Below are 20,248 nucleotides of genomic sequence, written 5' to 3' on the forward strand. Positions count from 1 at the left end.
CAGTGTGCTGTTATCAGTTTCATGCAGTGCAGTGCATAGTGATCTTGGTTTCTGTTGTTGGCTTTGGAGTGGTTAAATCTGTCCCTGGCATCCCTTCTCCTCATTTGTGGCTTTTATCAGAAGTGTCCATGTTCATCACATACTGCGGCTTGAGTTGGACATTAGGTAAATACATACAGTAAAAATAAGTTTATTTGGTTAGTTGTGATCACTTTATGAAGTTGTATAAACATCATGATTACTCTCATCATCTCTGAATATCCTGTCTCTGCTTTCTCTACCTCAGAAAACTCTGTTCTCTTCTTTGCCGTAGGAAATCAGCTGCATCTGTTTGCTAGCTTTATGAAAATAGTGTCATCATGGTGTGTGTGTGTGTGTGTGTGTGTGTGTGTGTGTGTGTGTGTGTGTGAGATATATCTATGTATTTGGCTTCTTTCCATTAAGATGAATTTGAGGTTCATCCATGTTGCTGAACCTATCCATTGCTGTAAATTTTGTTTTATTGAGATTTAATTCATACACTATACAGTTGACATTAAAGGAGGTTTATTTTATTTTATGTGTTTGTGTGTGCCTGAGTGTATGCTTGAGCACTGCATGTGAGCATGTGCCTGGAGAGGCCAGAAGGGGATCAGATCCCCTGGCACTGGAGTTATAAGTGGTTGTGTGCCGTGTGATGTCTGTGTTGGGGTCTGAACCCGGGTCCTCTGCCAGAGCAGCCAGTGCTCTTGACTGCTGGGCCACCTCTCCAGGTCCAAAGTCTTCACTTTGAAAATAACCTTCCAGTGCTTCCTAGCTGTTCTGAGTTGTGGGGTCGTCACCACTGTCTCACCTCAGAGCAAAGAAAACATGACCATTAACGGTCACTCCTTCCATGCCCCCTTTCCCCCTTTCCCTCCCTAGCCTCAGGCAGTCACTACTACTGTATTTCACGTTGGTCTGCAGTTACCTGCCCTGGACATGTCCTTGGCAGTGGTCCTATACCAAATGGTTTCTCTATCTGGCTTATTTTATTAATGAGATGTTTAGTGTAATGTTTGATGTTGTAGCATATGTTACTTCATTGCTATTTATATGAATGTTTACACTTATTTTACTTATTCATTAGTTGATATGCATTTGGATGTGCATTGTTTCTATTTGGATCTATTATAAATATTGTTACAGAAAATTTTATACAAAAATGTTGTTGTTGTTGCAAACATACATCGGAGAGGAGTTGCTTGGCCATATTGTAACCCTGTTTAAAGTTTTGAGGACTTACAGCTTGATTTCCAAAGCAGTTTCATCATTTGACATTGCTGTCAGTGTTGTATCATGGTTCCTGTTTCTCCATATCCTCATTAATACTTGCTATTATCTCCTTGGACTTGAAGCCTGGGCCTCATGCCTGCTACATTAGCACTAGCCATGGAGCTGCACCCCGAGCCTACTTTCTTTTTCTTTTAGAATTTCAGAAGTTGCCCAGCATGGCTTTGAATGCACTGTGTTACTCATCCAGCAGCCTGTGATCTTTCTGTCCTAGTCTCATGTGTCTCTGGGGTTACAGGCCTGTGCCTGGTACCAGGCTCTGCCTTTTTCACAGTAACCATCCTCTCAGATGCCAAATGGTATTTTGGGGTTTTGATTGGCATTTCTCAAATGACTTGTATTCATTTGAGTCATTCAGTGCTCAAAATAATTTCACTCTGTCTCTCAACAAATATGAAGTATCTTAATAATAACCTGGGAAATTAAGTTGACCTTGGGAAGGTTGGTCCTTAGCTGTTTTGGTCTGGCCTTAGGCTCAGTTCATGCTACCCTCCTATTCTGTATCAGTCTTTGGGTATGATACCTAACCCTCTAAAGCAGTGTTGTTCAAATTAATGGTTACTTATGTAGTAACACATATGTACATATAAAACAATGCTCTGTCCTGGTGTTCAGAGTGGAGTCTGTCTACTCTCTCCTCCCGCTTTTACGCTGTTCTTGTCATATGCATTAGACCTGTATACGCAGGTCTGGGCTTCCGTGATAGGAAACAGGGGGACTGTGAGAGCATGAGATGAGAACTGTGTTTGTTTCTCAGAACCCACATAAAAGGGCTGCTGTAATGTCACATGCCTGTGATCCCAGCACTGGGGAAGTGGAGACAGGCAGACTCCTGGGATTGAAAGCAAGCCACCCTCACCTCATTGGTGAGATTCAGACCAAGTAAGAGACCCTGTTTTATAAACCAAGGAAGAAAATATTTGAGGCATGATGCATGTGTGTCCCGCCCCCTCCCCCACCACACATATACAGAGAGAGAGAGAGAGAGAGAGAGAGAGAGAGAGAGAGAGAGAGAGAGAGTCCCCTGACAGTTTTATCGTCACTGTTTTATAAAGTTGTCTTTTAAGGCTGTAGAAGGAAGTGCAGACAAAAGCATATTTATGTCTTCATATTTACCCATGCAGTTTCTTTTCCGGTTTCTTTGAGTGAATTTGAATTGCTGTCTAGTGAGCTTTTATATGAGCCTGATTTTTCTTGTACTGCAGCTCAGCTATGGATGAATGCTCTGTTTTGGTTATCTAGAAGTGTCTTAATTTTTTCTTCATGTCTTGAAGGATAATTTCACTGGTTACAGATTTCTCGCTTGACAGTTTCTTTCGGCATTTTTGGTATGTTGTCTTGCACTCCAGCCCCCCTGGTTCCTGTGAGGGTCAGGTACTAATCTCGTCAGTAAGCCCCTATGCTGTGAGTCGTTTGTCACTCTTCTCCTTCTTCTCAAGGTCTTTGGTGGCTTTTGATGGCTTGTCCTGCAAAGGGCCCTGTCCTAGAGGCCTGCTCTCCAGTGGGAGCATGCTGGGATGATGGAACCTTTAAGAGACAGGGCCTTGGCCTGACCATGATTGGTTTTACAAAGACGAAGACTTGCCCATCCCCACTGTTCGTCTTCCGCATGTCATTGGTTCCTCTTTCTCTCATATACTCCTACCACGATGCTTCAGGTATTTGGTTATAACGATGGAAAACTGACTTAGTGCAGTGCTTAGTAAGTGCTAATTTCTGACTTTGTCCTCTTCAGAAGTTTGTCAAGTTTCTTGGATGCTGAATGCCAAGATTTTGGTCATATTCCCCCCCCCCCCCTTTCCCCTTTCCCCTTTCCCTTTTCCCCTTTCCCTTTCCCCTTTCCCTTTTCTCTTTTCCCTTTTCTCTTTTCCCTCCCTCCCTCCCTTCTCTAGAATTCTTATTACCGTTTGTTGGTAGAGTTCCGAAGCCCCGTCAGCATCTGAGACTGTTTCTCCTTTTCACTTCTGTCCCGTGGGCTGGATTACATCAGTTTGTCTGTCTTCAGGTTTATCTTGTTCTGCATCCCTTCAGGGATCGTTCTTTGCATCAGATGATTCTGTTACTTGCTCACATCTGCTTCTTAGCCTGGCCAGTGAATGTTTTCCTTTTACTTACCTTAGCTTTCAAGTCCATAGTCTCTGTTGGGAGTCTTACGATCATTTCTGTCTGTTGACGTTGTTTATGACACATTGATGTCATGCTGCCTTTAATCCCTCCTCGGTTTCTTTTCATTCTTAGAACATAGTTATAATAGCCAGTTGCTTGTTGTCCTTGTTGGCTCTCTGCTGCTGTGATAAACACCATGACCAAAAGCAGTGTGGGGAGGGAAGGGTGTATCTTACAACTTCCAGGTCACAGTCAATCTGAGGGAAGCCAGGGCAGGATCTCAAGGTAGGAACCTAGTGGTCGGAACTGAAGATGAGACCATGGGAGGAACGTTGCTCACTAGCTTGCTCAGCCTGCTTTCTTTTACCACCCAGAACCACCTGCCCAGGGCACTGTCCACAGTGAACTGGTCTCCCCACATCAACCACAGATCAAGAACGTGCCCCCCAGGTTTACTTACAGGTCAACCTAATGGAGGCAGTTCTCAAGGTTCTGTCTTCCCAGATGATCATGTCTGTATCAAGTTGACAAAAATAGCCAGCAGAAATGTCTACCAAGTGTCTGTCTGTCTGTCTCTGTCTACCACTGAGAACACCACTTCCAGCCCCTCAGACAGCTTTCATTAACTATTTCTCACACTTCTGAGCTATACGTTCTCATTCCTTTGTTCCAGTAGCTTCTGTTGTTGAAAGTGTCCTTTAAAGGAAGGCGGTGGCTGTGGAAAACAGTCTTTATGTAGGATTTGTTGTTACTGCTACTTGAAGTGACTTCGCTTAGCTGTTTCTCCAAATTGTGTCTTCTTTATCACCCTTCAGTTATTAAGGCTGCTCTTTAGTTTAGTGACCACTAAATGATCAGACAGCTTCCTTAAATGGCCAGAAGCAGCAATTCTTTTGGTCTTTACTGAAGAGCTTTTGTTGACATGTTTACATCTTTCTGCAAAGTCAGAATTTATTGATGGACAAAAAATTCACAAATCTGCATCAGTCTCATTGGCATTATTACCCCAAGTACTAGTGAACTCACTTGATGGTCATGGTCATTGGCAACCATGCTTATTTTACTTCAGTATCAATTATATCAGTTCTGAGATTATGTATTATAGCTGATACAGTTGTGTGTGTGTGTGTGTGTGTGTGTGTGTGTGTGTGTGTGTGTGTGTGTGTACACATACGTACACGTACAGAATGGCTAAGAGAGGGTTAAGGAGGCTGCAGAGTTCAAACTGCCTGACCAGAAAGCAGAGACTGAGACAAGGGAAATGTCTGGAGGGGATCAGGTAAGAAATTTCACAAACTGCAGGCATAAACCTGTTCGGAGCAGAGTTGCCAAATGCAGGGACAAGCCATGTTTGAGTGTCAGTTTCAATGGTATGTGTGTTGTGGGGAGGAGAAACTGTGGGAGCCTGGGGCAGAGGTGAGGTTCCTGGCTGTGGCAATTCTACTTGAGCTTTCTGATAAGCAACCAGGTGAGACTCTGTGCTGCTCTATCTCAGTCTTGGCAGGCTGAGGGGATGAGGGGTGGATGGGGCTGTTCAGTACCAAGAGTGGGAGTTACACCTGGTGTGATGGATAAGCACACGTTGGATGTTTTCAGATATTCTTCAGCTGTATTTCTGAGTTGCTGATTTAACTTGATACGTCCATATTTTATTTATGTGAATGTTCACCATCAGTCTGTGCCATGGTGGAGCTAGACAGATGGTGGTTGTTTACTCATACAAACAAGACGCCGCATCACTCTCCCTCAACATTTGCTCCTACAGTCTAGCCAACTGCTTGTGCTGACTAGTTTTTTCAATTTAACACAAGCTAGAGTCCCCTAGGAAGAGGCAGCCTCAATTAAGGAATTGCCTCCATCAGACTGGCCTGTGAGCATGTCTGTGGACGTTAAAAAAATAAAAATAAAACCCAATAACTGATGTAGGAGGGTCCAGCTCACTGTGTGTGATGGGCAGGTGGTCCTGTGTTATGTAAGAAATCAGACTGAGCAAGCTACAGAGAGCAAGCCAGCAAGCAGCATTCCTTCATGGCTTCTGCTTAATGGTCCTGCCCTGACGTTCCTTAGTGATGGAGTGTGACGTGAAAGTTTAGGCTGAGGAAAACCCATCCTCTCCAATTTGTTTTGGTCATGCAGTTTATCATAATAACAGGAGACAAGCCAGGGCACTGCTGTTTGGAAAAACGGAGTTACCCAAGGCTAGTCACAGCTTAAAGCCGCTCTCTCCTAAAATAAGGAATGACGTAGACAGTGCATGGCACGCTCCCCACACCTTTAACACCAGGGCGTGCGCCTCCCTGGGTATGCCTCACTCTCCTGCTGATGAAGACCCTCAGGGTCAGCCAAAAGTAAGATCCTAGTATTTGCCTGGATATAGGCTTGGCCTTCTAGGTTCCTAAGAGTGTATTGGAGCCTCAGGTAAACATCTATTATTTAATTTTTAAACATATTTTTGATCATCCCCCTTTTAACTCTAATTGGTTTCTCTGCTGCAGGAGCTGTAATGTTAAATAATTGTAGCTGCTTTTTAGTGGTGGTGGTGGTGGTAGGGGTCGGGCACAGTGCTGTTTCTACACAGTGAACTTTGAGTAGGTTAAGTGCAGACGAATTCGGAGACGAACATTGCAGGGAGCTGCCAGACCAGCCTGGGGGGGGGGGTAGTTCTCTGGGAATGGGCTTTTGGGGACACTCCAACCCATTTTGACCCCTTCAGCGGCTGCTAGTATTCCTTAGGATGGTGGGTGGTTTACTAGATACCTGTAGAGTCTGGGTGGCTGGGATAGAATAAGGGCGTTAAAAATACCACCTAGCTTCCCCAAGGTTCTCCTGTTGTCCTTGAATTAATGTCTATCAGCCGATTGAAAGCCTTTTGTTAATTCCTAGACTTGGTAATTGTTGTCAGTGTTCTCGTTTGTGTTTTAAAGGGAGAGATGAACTTTGGGGTCCTTCCTGTGTTCTAGGAACAGGAGAGAAGTGGAGTTGAGTTCTTGCGTGTGTTTGTGTTGCCCTGAGGAGCAGTGAGGTGCGTGGGCTTCTCTTTCCCTCTCTGGCCATTTTCACCTCCCCGTTTGAGTGCTGCTGAGGACACTTCCCATTTGAGGGTGTTGAGTTGTGGGCCTTTAAATGGATTTCCATGAGGTTCTCATGGATTATGGCTAGAGATCCTTTGAAGTGTGTGTGTGTGTGTGTGTGTGTGTGTGTGTGTGTGTGTGTGTGTGTGGCAATAGGTGCCTAGGCACTTACATGGCACAGAGCATCTGTAGAGGTGAGAGAACAATATGTGGGAGTTGGTTGTCGCCTGCTGTGGGTCCTCGGGACTAAATTCAGATGCTTAGTGAGTGCCTTGTGACACGTGCCTTTACTTACTGAGCTGTTCTGCCCAGAAATGGCTTTAAAAATTAATTAATAAAAAATTCCTTTATTTCATGTGTGGAGATGTTTTGTCTGCATGCATGTCTGTGCCTCCAGCCATAGAGGAGGACTTTGGAGCATGGGACAGGAGTTACAGGTGCTTGTGAGCCACCAGTTTGTTGTTAAGTCCCGACTGTTTATTCTAACACAACCATGGCAGACTGTTTCTCCTCCTGTCATTCCATAGGGATAAAAGTTAGCCGTTGGCATCTCCTGTCCATGAAAGTATTTATTATCTTCTTTCCAGAATTCAGCTCATTTGAGTTGCTTTTTTTAAAATCCTTTTTTGTTTGTGTTTTGTTTTTTCGAGACAGGGTTTCTCTGTGTAGCTTTGCGCCTTTCCTGGATCTCACTCTGTAGACCAGGCTGGCCTTGAATTCACAGAGATCCACCTGGCTCTGCCTCCCGAGTGCTGGGATTAAAGGTGTGCGCCACCACTGCCCGGCCTTTAAATCCTTTTTTATTTTTATTGATTATTTGGGAATCTCACAGTATGCACCCCAATTGTGCTCACATCCCTGTCTTCTCATGCCCTCCTCCACCTCTTACCCTGCCTGGGTGGGAGTGGGGGGCAGGGTCTATTTTGTGTTGTCTATATATTCACCAGAGCATGGTCAAATTCCTAGTGGCCAACCCTCTCAGGGAGAATGAATCTGAACTGCCCATATCAGTGTCAGAAGCCATCATCATCTGAGGAGAGCCAAGGGGTGGCCAGAGCAGGGTGGGGACAGCTGTCCTGTGTCCACAGACATTGACATGACTTCATGCGGCAGCCTAGACTACAAGCATCTGCATGGGCTTCTGTGTTAACATGGGCTGTAGACATCAACACGGCCCTTGGCTGTATTAGAACCCCTGACTCACTATGGCCATCAGTGGCTGCATGGGCCACGAGCCTTGACATGGCCTCAGGTGGTTATATGGGCCACTCACATCAGCATGGAACTCTGAGGTTGCAAAGCCTTGGACATCACCAAGGCATTAGGCAGCGGCACAGACTATATATATCCACATGGAAATCTGGCTTTATTACAGCCTGGGGCAGCAGCATGGACCACAGATACAATCGTGGCCTCCAGTAGTGTCATGGACCATAGTGGTCCGTTGAGGAGGTCCGTTCCAGAAAGTGAACCTCTCCTTATCTCAGGCCTCCATTGTTGCTCAGAGCCAGGGGATTCCATAGCTAGGTGGCAGGTTGTGGGCAGGGCCCAAGTCTGTGTCTGCCTAAGCGCCAGGCTGTTGGACACCATCCGGCCAGCCCTACTAGGCAATGACAGCATGTTGATCACAGCCCTGTCACTCACCTTCACCACCTTTGCTGTTTCTGGTTCTGCTTCTCTCCATACCACATGCACTGCTCCGTTTTTCTCTTTCCCACCTCCCCATCACCTATTTGTTACTCGTAATGGTGCCTGGCTTGGGTGGCTGTCTTCCATAGCCCCCAGCACTTGGCTCTCATTTGGGTTTCTCTTCTTTCTTTCTTTCTTTCTTTCTTTCTTTCTTTCTTTCTTTCTTTCTTTCTTTCTTTCTTTCTTTCTTCCTCCCTCCCTCCCTCCCTCCCTCCCTCCCTCCCTCCCTCTTTCCTTTCCTTTCCTTTCCTTTCCTTTCCTTTCCTTTTCTTTCCTTTCCTCCTTCCTTTCATTTTTATTTGCTTATATATGCCATGTGAGTGTAGTGTTTTTGGAGGCACTTGTGAGCTGCCTGCATGAATGCTGGGAACTGCATTTGGGTCTGATGGAAGAGCAGCAAGTGCCCTTACCCACTGAGCCATCTCTCCATCTCTTTGTGTTCACTGTGTGGTGAGTTTTTCTTTTCCTGTACGGATGAACTGTTGGTTTTTTCTGGTTGTTAGGTTGATGCTCTTGCAGCTCTCATCACCCCAACAGTGGGAGTCAGGAACATTTATTTCTAATGCTTATATTTAATGGTTATGTCTGAGCATTATTGTAACAGACAGCTTTTCTTTTCTAGGGATAAGATTAGTGACATAAATTCTTCCACAAATTGTTATACATGTCTGCGGAAGAATTAAGAAAATAGACCTGAATACCTTCATGCCATGAGTACAGGATCAAGTGAAAAAAGGTCACTTCCTTTGATTTCTGGGTCTTTTCTTATTATAAATGTGCCACATTTTTCATAATTTGAGAGTTCAGGGAAAATGCTGCTTCTTAATAGAAAATAGCAAAACTTATTTAGATTCAGGTCTCAGGGAAATGCTTGCTGAGGGGGAGATTGTGTTTAAAAATTTGGCTGTGCTACTTTTAGCTGTGTGAATCCTCTAGGTGTCTTACTCCCAGGTCTCCTTGACTATATGGAGATGGTGGTGTCGGTCATGGCTCTAGTTAGGACACAGTCAGATCGCAGGAGGTGGACGTGTAGGCTAGTGACTGACATTTCACGTGATGTCTGGTGAAGGGTCTATGGGCAGGTGCAGGTTCCTCTGTGGTTTGGGAGGGCTCAGTGTTGGCCACATGACAGCTGGTACAAAAAATACTGTTTCCAACTCAGTTGAAAATGCTGTATCTACTGACCAGTCTTCATGGAGTCTGAGTCTTAGATCCTTACATTTCCTGCCTTGTGAGTGGCACTGCTGAGTGCGAGGATTAGTAAGGGTTATTATCTTGTTAAGACACCCTAAAAACACTCTTGTCTTCATTCAGTCTTCCTTGAAAAAGTAGAACTGGGCTGGGCATGTCGGCTGATTACAGTTAAGCTCCGAAGTGTAAGTATTCCTAAATACTAGATTCTCATGGTTGCTAAAAACCTTCACTGCTGTGAGCCGCAGCAATGTAGTGAGAATTCAGCTGAATATGGTAAAGCTATACCTGGGAGAACCAAGGAATTCTTCCAGAGGAAAAGTCAAATCTCAAGGAGTATTTGGTGTTATTTGGCTTTTAATATATCAGCTGTTTCCTGCTATGAATTTCACGGGTGCTCTGATAGCTTCCCCAAGAACTTCTAAGGTATTTGGATACAGTCATGTAGGGCTTCCAGGCCCTTTGCTTTTCTTTTTTAGCATTAAAACCAGCTATCTCCTTTAGCTAACATCCAAGGACAAAGTATTTCAGACCAACCGCTAGTCTCCTGAATTAAGGTAAACACCCATATGGAGATACCACCTGTCTCCTAGGCCAGGCAGACTAGGAGATAGGTTAGGTACATAGCCTTGCTTCTTGTGCAAATTAAGCTCAGACTTCTGTCCTCTCACAGCCCAAAGAGCAACTTACTTAGAACAGAAGGGCTTTTTGCACATCAGGTGCAGTGAAGCTATGGGGCAGGTTTCCTAGCTCCGAGCAGAGTTACCAGAAAGCGGCAAGGCAGAGTTTGCAGATTGTAGGTGTATAGAGACTGGTCCAGAGAGGAAGGAGGAGGAGCAGAGATGGAGGGGAACGAAGATGACGAAGACAAGACATAAAGAACTTAGAGTTCTGAGAGGGCAGGAGGAGAAGGGCAGGAGGAGCTGAGTACAGAACTGCAGCTGTGTAGGGAGGTTCTTGTCTCAGAGGAGTAAAGTGAATGGACTTAGAGCTCGGTGTCTTTAGGTTACCCCCCACCCATTTCTTAGCATCTTCCCCAGGACTCTGGGAGAAATCTCCTCAGGGCAGGCCCCCAAGGAAATTTCAATGCCTCACCAAACCCACCCCAGCAGCAGAAAACCCACCACAGTATCTTCCGTACATACTTCCAGACTTTGCCATTTCCCAGAACCCTTATGGGATCATCTTAACAAAATCTTGTTTGTGTTCTTTGTAGCTTGCTCTTTGAAATTTACCTGAAGACTTTGTATTGAAAGTTATTACAGGGTAGCCTTTAGATGGCTGTTTGCTTTTGCTTGTGTTTGCTGTCTGTCCGTCACTGTTCTCCATGCATAGTACCCTCACCTGTCACCTTTTGCATGTCAAGAAGGTGGTGGCGTAGGTTTGGCCTAGTGGTCTCTACTCTCTCACTGTGCCCATTTGCTAGATAAAGATGGTCAGGCACTAGACTTGGAAAGGGAGGTGTGACCAGTTCAACGAAATCTTCAGTAGTGTCTGCACAGGCAAACGGGACAGCTCCATGATGATCAGTGTATGGTTTTGTACACTTCATGTATTCACATACTGTGTTTATGAGCTTTCTCCCCCTTTCCAAAGAATAGTTCCCAAATGGGAAAAATTATAGTTCTTTAGTTTCATTGTTACATAATTGATGAGAGATTATGGCTTTAGGTTCTGAGGGAATTTTGAAGCACTTTCTTTTCTTTTGGAGTTTAATTTTGTTTTTCTTTTGCGGGGGAGATGCTTATTTGGTCAAGTGCCTGCAATGCAAGCGTGAGACCCTGAGTTTGATTCCCACATAAAAGCCAGATGTGCTCTGTACCCCAGCACTGGAGAGTGGTGGGGGAGATAGGAGCATCTCCTGAGCTCACTGGCCAGTGGAGCCAACTGGTGCAGTTCAGACCCACAGAGACCCTGTCTTCAAAATGTAAGGTGTGTCGACAATAGAGTAAGACACCCAGCTTCAACTCCAGCTCCACATGCACATGTACATACACACACATGTATACACACATGTATACACACATTAATAAATAAAGTACTTTGGAAATGGTGTTGTTTGTTTTTTGTTTTTTGTTTTTTGTTTTTGAAAGTTTGATACCTGTTTTTTTCTCTCTGTATTTATGCTTCAGTTCAGCTCGTTCTAAGGATATTCTTTATCTTTTGGATAAGCTAATATTTAAAATGCAGAATGGGGTGGTGGGCTTTGTTGTAGAAAGGAGCGTTACCAACTATTCTCTGAAGCTTTCCTTACTACCTGAGAAAGTCGAGCACAAGGAAGAGATCAGAAGACTAAGGAGGATGAAGCCTAGACATCCTGATTTCAGCTGAGTTCCTGTTTACCTTCTCAAAATGTCTCTGGGTCTTCAAGGTACACTCTCTTTTCCTTGGAATGAATCCTGCAGTGGAAGGAAACATGAGAATTGGAAACTTCCTTTGGAACCAAGCGGTAGGAATGATGATTCAGAGAAGTGCTGACTTGGCGGTGTGTGGTGCTTTTTACTTCTATCCTCACCAGAGCTGGAGAGCCTGAGAAATCTGCACACAGTAGGAGGAAGCAAAGCATAGTGTCCTGCAGTGACAATAGGCCGGGTGACTGCCAGGCAGTGTGGACCAGAGCATTCTTAGTCAGGAGCCTAACATTCTGGCAGCCGCCGACTGCAGGAGAGCAGAGTGTCTTCTCAAGATGCAGCTGCTTATTTCACGGCCATCCCAGATAAGCACGCTTGCATCCTGCAGACACTTTTGACTTCTCCTCTCTACAGTTTGTCTTCACAGTGCAGGGCACCACAGGGTGTCCTTCAGTTCCGCAGCTAGCCCCGGGCCTGCACCTCACACACACAGGAGGGGGTTGCTCCTCAGTGTTTTATTATCCAGGCCCTGTCAGTCCAAGCCTTTTCCCTTAGAATTGCCCCTGGCATCTTAGTCCCGTCTCTCACCTGCAAGTGTTGGTGTGGGTGATTGAAGCCCTTTTTGCTGTTTTGTGTGAAAACTGAATCCCAAGACTTAGATGAAGTAGGCAGATTTTTTTTTTTTTAGATATTCTTTTATATTTTGTGCTTGAAGTTAAAATATTTTGTATCAAAGAAAGTTCTTCTTCCAGAGCCTTTGAGGTGGTGCTCCCCAGGTAAGAGGTTTTCAAGACATAACTTTAAACCTGCCCCAGAGGTGATCCTGATTCCTTGCCACCTGCAGTTAGAGCTGAGGTCATTTAAGGTCACTGGACACACGAAACTTTTATCCAAGCAATTAGGCTCCAAAGATTTTTCTGTAAGAATTACATACAACATTAAGCTTTCAAAATGGGTCACAGGATTAAAGACTTTTTTTTCTCTTTAGTTTTAAATAATTCAGAGGTTTGAGAAATTCATCGGTGTCATAAGTGACAGAATGACATGGAGAAACGACGTGATTTTCCCGTCAGTGTAAATACTGTAGAGCCATCGTTGCGGCTACTTGCCACTTTTAATAAATTAGTGCGAAGGTTACACAAAGGGGAAGCATTCCCTAAGCTTTTCCTTCTTAACAGAGGCAGAGGTTGAGGAAGTGTGAGAGAAGCAAGGCCTCCAGTGCTTAAGATCCTGTTTGTGTTTGTTTACTCATGTTTTTAATGGATTTCTCGACAATTTTATACATGTGTATAGTGCATTCTGGTCACACTCATCATCCCACCCTCAGAGTCCTCTCCTTTTCACTATTAATCCTGAAATTCACCAGAGAAAAACCAGTTCCACCATCTTGGCCGAATTAAAGCAAGGTTTTATTAAAATTCTAAATACTGACCAAGATGGAATTTGGCCAGGACCACTAACTACCTGGAAACTTCCCAGCTGAATGGCCTCCAGACACATGTTGGCAGGGCCCTATGGACAAAACCCATAGGGCCTCCGTACTTTTCCATGAGGCTTTGTTGTTATTTTCCAAGAACTACAGCTCCCAGAATCCCAGGGTGCTACCTGGTCCTTGGGCAGGTAGGGCTTATGGGTTAGCTTTGTGTCTAACACTCACCACCTCCTACCGACAAGCCCCCCCCCTCCACTATCATCTTTTTGTTTTGAGACCTACTGAGTTTAAGCAGGACCACCATCATGGGCTTGGGTGTGTAGCTGTTCCCTAGAGGATTATTATTATTGTTGTTATTGTTATTATTATTATTATTATTTGGATGGACAAGTCACCAGTAGTTATATCATTGAATTCAAGGACTCTGCCTTTCCATCAGTGGTCAGTTGCCATTAGCTTTCTGGGAAGGGACTATGTTCCATGGGACCCTTCCTGCATCCATGACTGAATGTTGAAAAGTCCAGTCTTGCCAAGGCCTTGGATGATAACCAGGATTATTGTGAGTTAATGAATCCACTGACTATGTCATGGGAGAAGACAGCATTTCATGACCCTTCTCTCCATTGTCAGACTCTTCAGTTCTTTCTACCTCCTCCTCCTTGATGGTCCTTGAGCCTTGGAAAGAGGGCTGAACACTCCAAGCATCCTGACCGTACATGAATTTCTATTAATTGCTATTTGCCATAAAAGAAGTTCCGTGACCAAGGCTGAGGGCATGTGCTTTACTTTTAATACTGCACAGTTGCCTCTTCTTACATAAGAATTTGTGAATTATCTTTCAGAATTTTTTTTTAAAGATTATTTTTTTCTTTGAGACAGAGTCTCACTATGTACCTATGGCTGGCCTGGGACTTGCTACATACACAGATCAGGCTGCCCTTCAACTCAGAGCTCCCCTGTCTCCTAAATGATGGGATTAAAGGCACCACAGCCAGTTATGTGTATTTTTAAATTTATTTTTATTTTTAAACATGTGTGTATGTGTATGTGTGGGCCACGTATGTGTAGGTATCTGCAGAGGCTAGAGGTAGCTGATCTGGAACTGGAGTTAAAGGCAGTTGTGAGATGTCTGACATGGGGTGCTGGGAATTGAAGATAGGTCCTTCTGGAAGAAAAATACATGCTTTTAACTGCTGAGCCATCTCTCCAGCTCTAGCTAGCTGTATTTTGGGGGATAGACTTTCAATAGAAGACTTAAATTAACCTTTAAAAATTTTGACTTTGTTATAAAGTCTCTCCTTGGACTTGGTGTAAGCAGTCTTTATTCAGTGCCTAATTTTTCTTTAATTTTATTTCGAAACATATTGTAAGACAAATTACATTTTTGATATATTTTATCACTTTATTTTTCACTCAATTGATCTTATTGCTTTCTCAGACTTTCATCACAAATGTATAATTAAAAATTTTTTCTTAGTGTATTTTTAATTGATAAATTGAAATGGTATGCTATTCAACATATTTTTCCTCTTTGTATCTATTGGAGAGTGATTAAGTTAAGCTAATTAATATGTCCATTACCCCCCCCCCACCCCCCACACTTTAAATTCTTCTATTCTTCTTATATCCCGGCTGCAGCACACCACCCCCATCTTCCCCTCCCAGTCCCTCTCCCCCACTCACATACATTTTTTACTGAGAATATTTAAAATCTACTCTCATAGCCATTTTCAAATATATGGTACTGTGCTGGCTAGTTTTACGTTAACTTGACACAAATGGAGTAATCTGGGAGGGGGGACCCTCAACTGAGAATGGGGCCCTACGCAAGCCTAAATGGCATTTTCTTAATTAGTGACTGAAGTGGGAGGGCCTAGCCCATAGTGGGTGGGGCCATCCCCGGGCTGGTGGTCCTGGGTGCTCTAAGAAAGCAGGCTGAGCAAGCCATGAGGAGCAAGCCAGTAAGCAGCACCCCTCCATGGCCTCTGCATCAGTTCCTGCCTCCAGGTTCCCACGCAGCTTGAATTCCTGTTTTGGTTTCCCCCAACAGACTGTGATTCAGGATATGCAGGCTAAATAAACTCTTTCTTCCCATGGTGGTTGGTCATTGTGTTTCATCACATCAATAGAAACCCCAGCTAAGACTAATTGTCATCCTATAGTCAGCATGTTTTATAGCATATCTGAACTTGTTCCTCCTGATATTTTGTACTCTTTGTCCAACATGTCTCCAATGCTCTCTGCATTGAGACGTACAATTTTTGGCTATGATCTCTGGATCTGCCTGACAATTTGGCCATGGTTAATGACCATGTTTAAATGAGAAAATGAATGCAAAAAGAAAATCCTTAATTTAAAATTAGCGATTTAAGATCCATATATGTGAAAGAGGATTACATGTTTAGTATACAAATATTCTTACAAATTGGTGAGAAAAATCATGCAACCAGTAGAAAGTAAGCCAAGGATTTCAGTAGACAGAACACAGAAGAGGAATAAATGGCCAGTGGGTGTGTGAACAATGTTCTAAGCCTGTGTGACAGCCAGCGAGTGGCAAGTTTCCAGTTTTCATACATCACCTTGACCAGAGTTGAAAACTGTCGTGTCAGGTACAGTGTCCAGGAAACGAATGGCATTCCCATGTGTCACTGGCAGAAGTATTAGTTCCCATGGCTTTCCAGGAGAGTTGAGATGACATCACTATTAAAGTAAAAAGAGATTACCTCTTAGACTTCCGGATCGAGAGTGACATCTGTTCTCACCAGTTACACTGAAAAGCATGCTGGTAATTCCAGGATTTAGAAGACAGAGATAGGATTAAGAGTCTGAGGCCAAGCTTGGCCTGATGCTGCAATTTTGTAATCTCAGCCAATCAGGGAAGTGAGGCACGAGGGTTCCAAGTTCTAGTCCCTTCCTGGCCAGCAGAACAACTTCAAAGACATCCCTGGGAACTTAACTCAAAGCTGCATCAAAGTAAAGAGTTAAAGCGGGGGTTGATAGATTAGCACAGCTCATCAGAGGAGTTATTTCGTGGTAGATGGTGGTTAACGCAGAAACCCAGCAAGCCATGAAACCATTGCAGTGCCATGAGTAAGCATCAGTGCAATGCTGAGCACAAATGGGATGTCTGCATCACTTTGCCCCAAGGCTCAGGGGCCATGTTAGGGAGGGTGCAGGAAGACTGTAAAGTTTGGAGGAAGACGGCATTCTTATGTAACACACACTTAGGAAACAGGACTCAGATGATTTGAGCTGGATCTAACCTGAAAGCTTTCTTCATGTCCTACTTTTATGGTACCAGGAAATACTATATAAACTGCCGGGGGAGGGAAATAATGAATAACTCTACTCAGCTGTCACACCCATGAATCACAATAGCGATCAGCACTGGCAAGGTATTCATAATGGTGCAGTTAGTGAGTGTCACCAGTGACCATCTAATTGGACCTTAATCCCACTCAGCAGGAGGGAAGTCATGTTTGGTACTAGAAACCTAGCCAATCTTTCAGAGCTAGTGAGGCCATGGAATTTATAAAAGAATTTCCTATGGCCATTTTACTAGATCAGCACAGTACCTAGTTGGATTTTACCTCTTATCCTTTATCTACAGATGAGTGTAGCTACCTCCCCTCAACAAAGAAACTTCCCTTTACAGCGAATGGGGACCATCACAGAAAACTGCCTCTGGACACAATGCAGAGATCATGGGGAGGCCAGCCCCAATGGATACATCTGTATCACAGCTCCTGCATCTCTGGCTCAGAGAACATTGAGGAAGTGTGGGCAGAATATAAGAGCTAGAATATCTGGAAGTCTGCAACAATCTTTCCTAGAAATGGCTGCATAAACCAGATTGGAAAATGGCAATATCAGTAGATATGCTAACACAGAAGGGGGAGAATTTTGTGGGGCCCCACAACTATACAAAGAACTATAGAAAACTAACCATTTCTGGGAGAGGGAGAATTAGCCTTTTCTTCACATGAACCCCCTTATTGGTTATCCAATAAAAAATGGTCAGCATTGAAACCATATGTACACAACAACAACAAAAAGACTCAGCAGGTTGTCTTTATATATTTGTGCACACACACATATGAAATAACAGAACAAAAAAAACGAGGCTATCTTCTTGAGAGTGGTGGGGCAGGGGATGGACTGGAGGGAGGAAAGGGAAGGGCAAAGTGATGGAATTCTGTTTTAGTGAAAACATGTTAAGACGACCAGTGTCTTCTGGACCTGCCAAGACCACTGCACTTATGAACTCACAGCCGCTGTGGCTGTCTGCACAGGACCTGCACAGGATTAAGTCACGGCAGCTGTGGCTGTCTGCACAGGACCTGCACAGGATTAAGTCACGGCAGCTGTGGCTGTCTGCACAGGACCTGCACAGGATTAAGTCACGGCAGCTGTGGCTGTCTGCACAGGACCTGCACAGGATTAAGTCACGGCAGCTGTGGCTGTCTGCACAGGACCTGCACAGGATTAAGTCATGGCAGCTGTGGCTGTCTGCACAGGACCTGCACAGGATTAAGTCACGGCAGCTGTGGCTGTCTGCACAGGACCTGCACAGGATTAAGCCAGTCGACCTCATAGTGTGGAGGAGTGAGAGGCCAGGGGCTCACGAGCTCCAACTTCTGAGACTGTATTGTTGATGGCTTCTGGAGTAGGGACAGTCAGTTTTCTTCAAGGCTTCTGTCAGGTCAGCCATGCTTCAGTGGACAGCCCCACACCCATGAATATATGGCCTTGGTGGATATTAATTAAAACACAAAATTGAGAGGGATGGGAAGAAGGTGGACCTGGGAGGAGTTAGGAGGCTGAAGTAAGGATGAATTTGATCAAAGTACACCATATGAAATTCTCAAGGAATTAATGAACATATCTTTAAAAGTAGGGTTGATGTTGTAGGTCAGTGGTAGAGTGTATACAGTATGTGAGGCCCTAGATTTAATCTCTGGTACGAGGAGAAAAAAAAGAGTTTAAGGCTAGTTTGGAATACATTAGCAAGAACCTCATTGCCATAAATACACACACACACAGACAGACACACAGACAGACAGACAGACTGACTGACTGACTGACTATCTTTTGACAGTTTCTATTTGGGAGAGCTCTATTCGATTTTAGAGTTTTGGGTAGGAACAAAAATTAACTGAGTCCATCAATAGAGGAATAATGAAATGATTATTATATATGCATGCCATGGAATCATATATAATATAGCTATTAAAGAAGAAAAAATTAGATTTACATCTGTGAATCTAGAGAAAATTTATAGTGTTACTGTTAATCAAAAAGGTGCCCATTGGAAAGCAGCATAGAGCAGATGAAATTTTTTTTTGTTTTAATATCATCTGTTCATCTGTTTGGAGTGTTCCTAACTTAGTTTTCCTTGCAGGGCTTTGGTGTAAGAGTGAGACTCAGGATGGAAAAGTCTGGGGTCAAGAGCATGCAGTTTATACACTTGAGGGATGGTTGCAAACCCGAATTTTTCTTTCAGACAGGGTTTACTAAGTAGCCCAGGTTGACCTGTAGCTCAGGCTCCTCCTGCTATAGCTTCTTAAGTGCTAGGATTACAGGTATGCACCATTCTGCTGACTTACACATCCATAATTTTCCAATAGATAACAAAAGCTCTATGTCTAAAATACAGATTTTATTAAAGAATGGCTAGATTACATATTTTAGCTGCTTTTTTCTGTAATCTGAATCATAAAATAATGTTACACTTTATGTTTGAAGAATTTGAGTTTGTTTAACAAGATTTGAAACTTGTTGGTTCTTCTGAGATCCATGTATAAGTATGATTCTTTCCTGTATGTTTTTAGTGGTGGTTTTGTTATGTTTTGAATATGACACCAAGGCAAAGGTGTCTCCAGCAGATTGTCAACTTTTTATAGATAAGTACTTCAGGGGGATAGGCTGTGAAATCAAGCTGAATATCATGTTATGATGAAAACATTCTGATATGGGTCACCTGTTATATTGCTACTTTTTTTGGTGATCACTCTTCTAGCTGTTATTATTTGTATAATACAGATTTTTTTAAAGTAACAAAACTTTCTGTTACTGTTACAAAAATGAATACAATCAACATAGAAGACCAAGAAAGCTCAAAAAACACCAAAATATAGAATCCCAGTTGTGCTATAAGCCTGACTGTAGCACCAGAGTATTTTACTGTGTGTTACTCCAGTGTTTTAAGTGCTAATAGGTATAATGGAGCAGGCTGATATTCAGAGGGTGCGGTTTGTCAAACTCTGGTGTGTATGAGCAGGGACTATTGCTGTGATCAGAACTCCAACCAGGCAAATCTGTGACTCTGAAAGGCTTTTTGTGTCTTTTGGGTTGTCTAGAGTTCTGTATAAATGGAGTCATATTGTATTCTGCTTTCCATATGTGGTGTAGAGTAATTATGTTGAGATTCAGTCATGTTACATATTTCTGTAATTCATTCCTCATTTAAAAAAATATTATTCAGTTGATAGGTATATCAAGACTTGCCCATCTCTTGATGGACATTTGAAGTGACTATTGTTTTTAAGGGTTTTAGAAATAAAGCTGGGATTATGGGATTGTAGGCCAATTGGTGCTTAGCTCTGTTTTATTTTTTTTCTGTTTAAATCAGGAATTTTTTTTCAGCTATAGAAATGTATTTGTCTATTATGAATTTTGTATATTAATCTCTTATTCTCATGTATGTTATTCATATATACATTTATAAATATACTCACACACCTTGTGCATTTCCCCTACTCTGTAGGTTGCCTTTTCACTTTGATATGTTTTAATTTTTTTTTCATTTAGAAGCATTTGCTTTGATATAGGCCTGTTTTATTTCTTTCTGGTTTGTAGCTAGAGCTTTAGTGTGACATCCCAAAAGTCATTGCCCAGGCCAGTGTCCAGGAGATTCCCGCCGTGTTCTCTTGCTTTATGGTTTTAGGTCCTTTGTTAGTTTTGAGTTGATTTTTGTGTAGGCTGTGAGGTAAAGCTCCAGTTTCATTGCATGTGGAAATAGTTTCCCCAGAATCATTTGTTGAAAAGATTATCTTTCCCTCACCATGTCCTCTTGGTACCCCTGTCTCCATAGTTGA

The 20,248-nt window shown here is 43.3% G+C and overlaps 1 protein-coding gene across 2 annotated transcripts in view; it reads left to right on the forward strand.

The window, feature by feature from the left end:
* Vwa8 (von Willebrand factor A domain containing 8) overlaps nt 1-20,248 on the forward strand; it is a 346,670-nt gene that overhangs the window by 21,147 nt on the left and 305,275 nt on the right. The gene's annotated exons all lie outside the window — the stretch shown is intronic.

The sequence above is a fragment of the Onychomys torridus genome, chromosome 9, assembly GCF_903995425.1.
Source record: "Onychomys torridus chromosome 9, mOncTor1.1, whole genome shotgun sequence".
Taxonomy (NCBI): domain Eukaryota; kingdom Metazoa; phylum Chordata; class Mammalia; order Rodentia; family Cricetidae; genus Onychomys; species Onychomys torridus.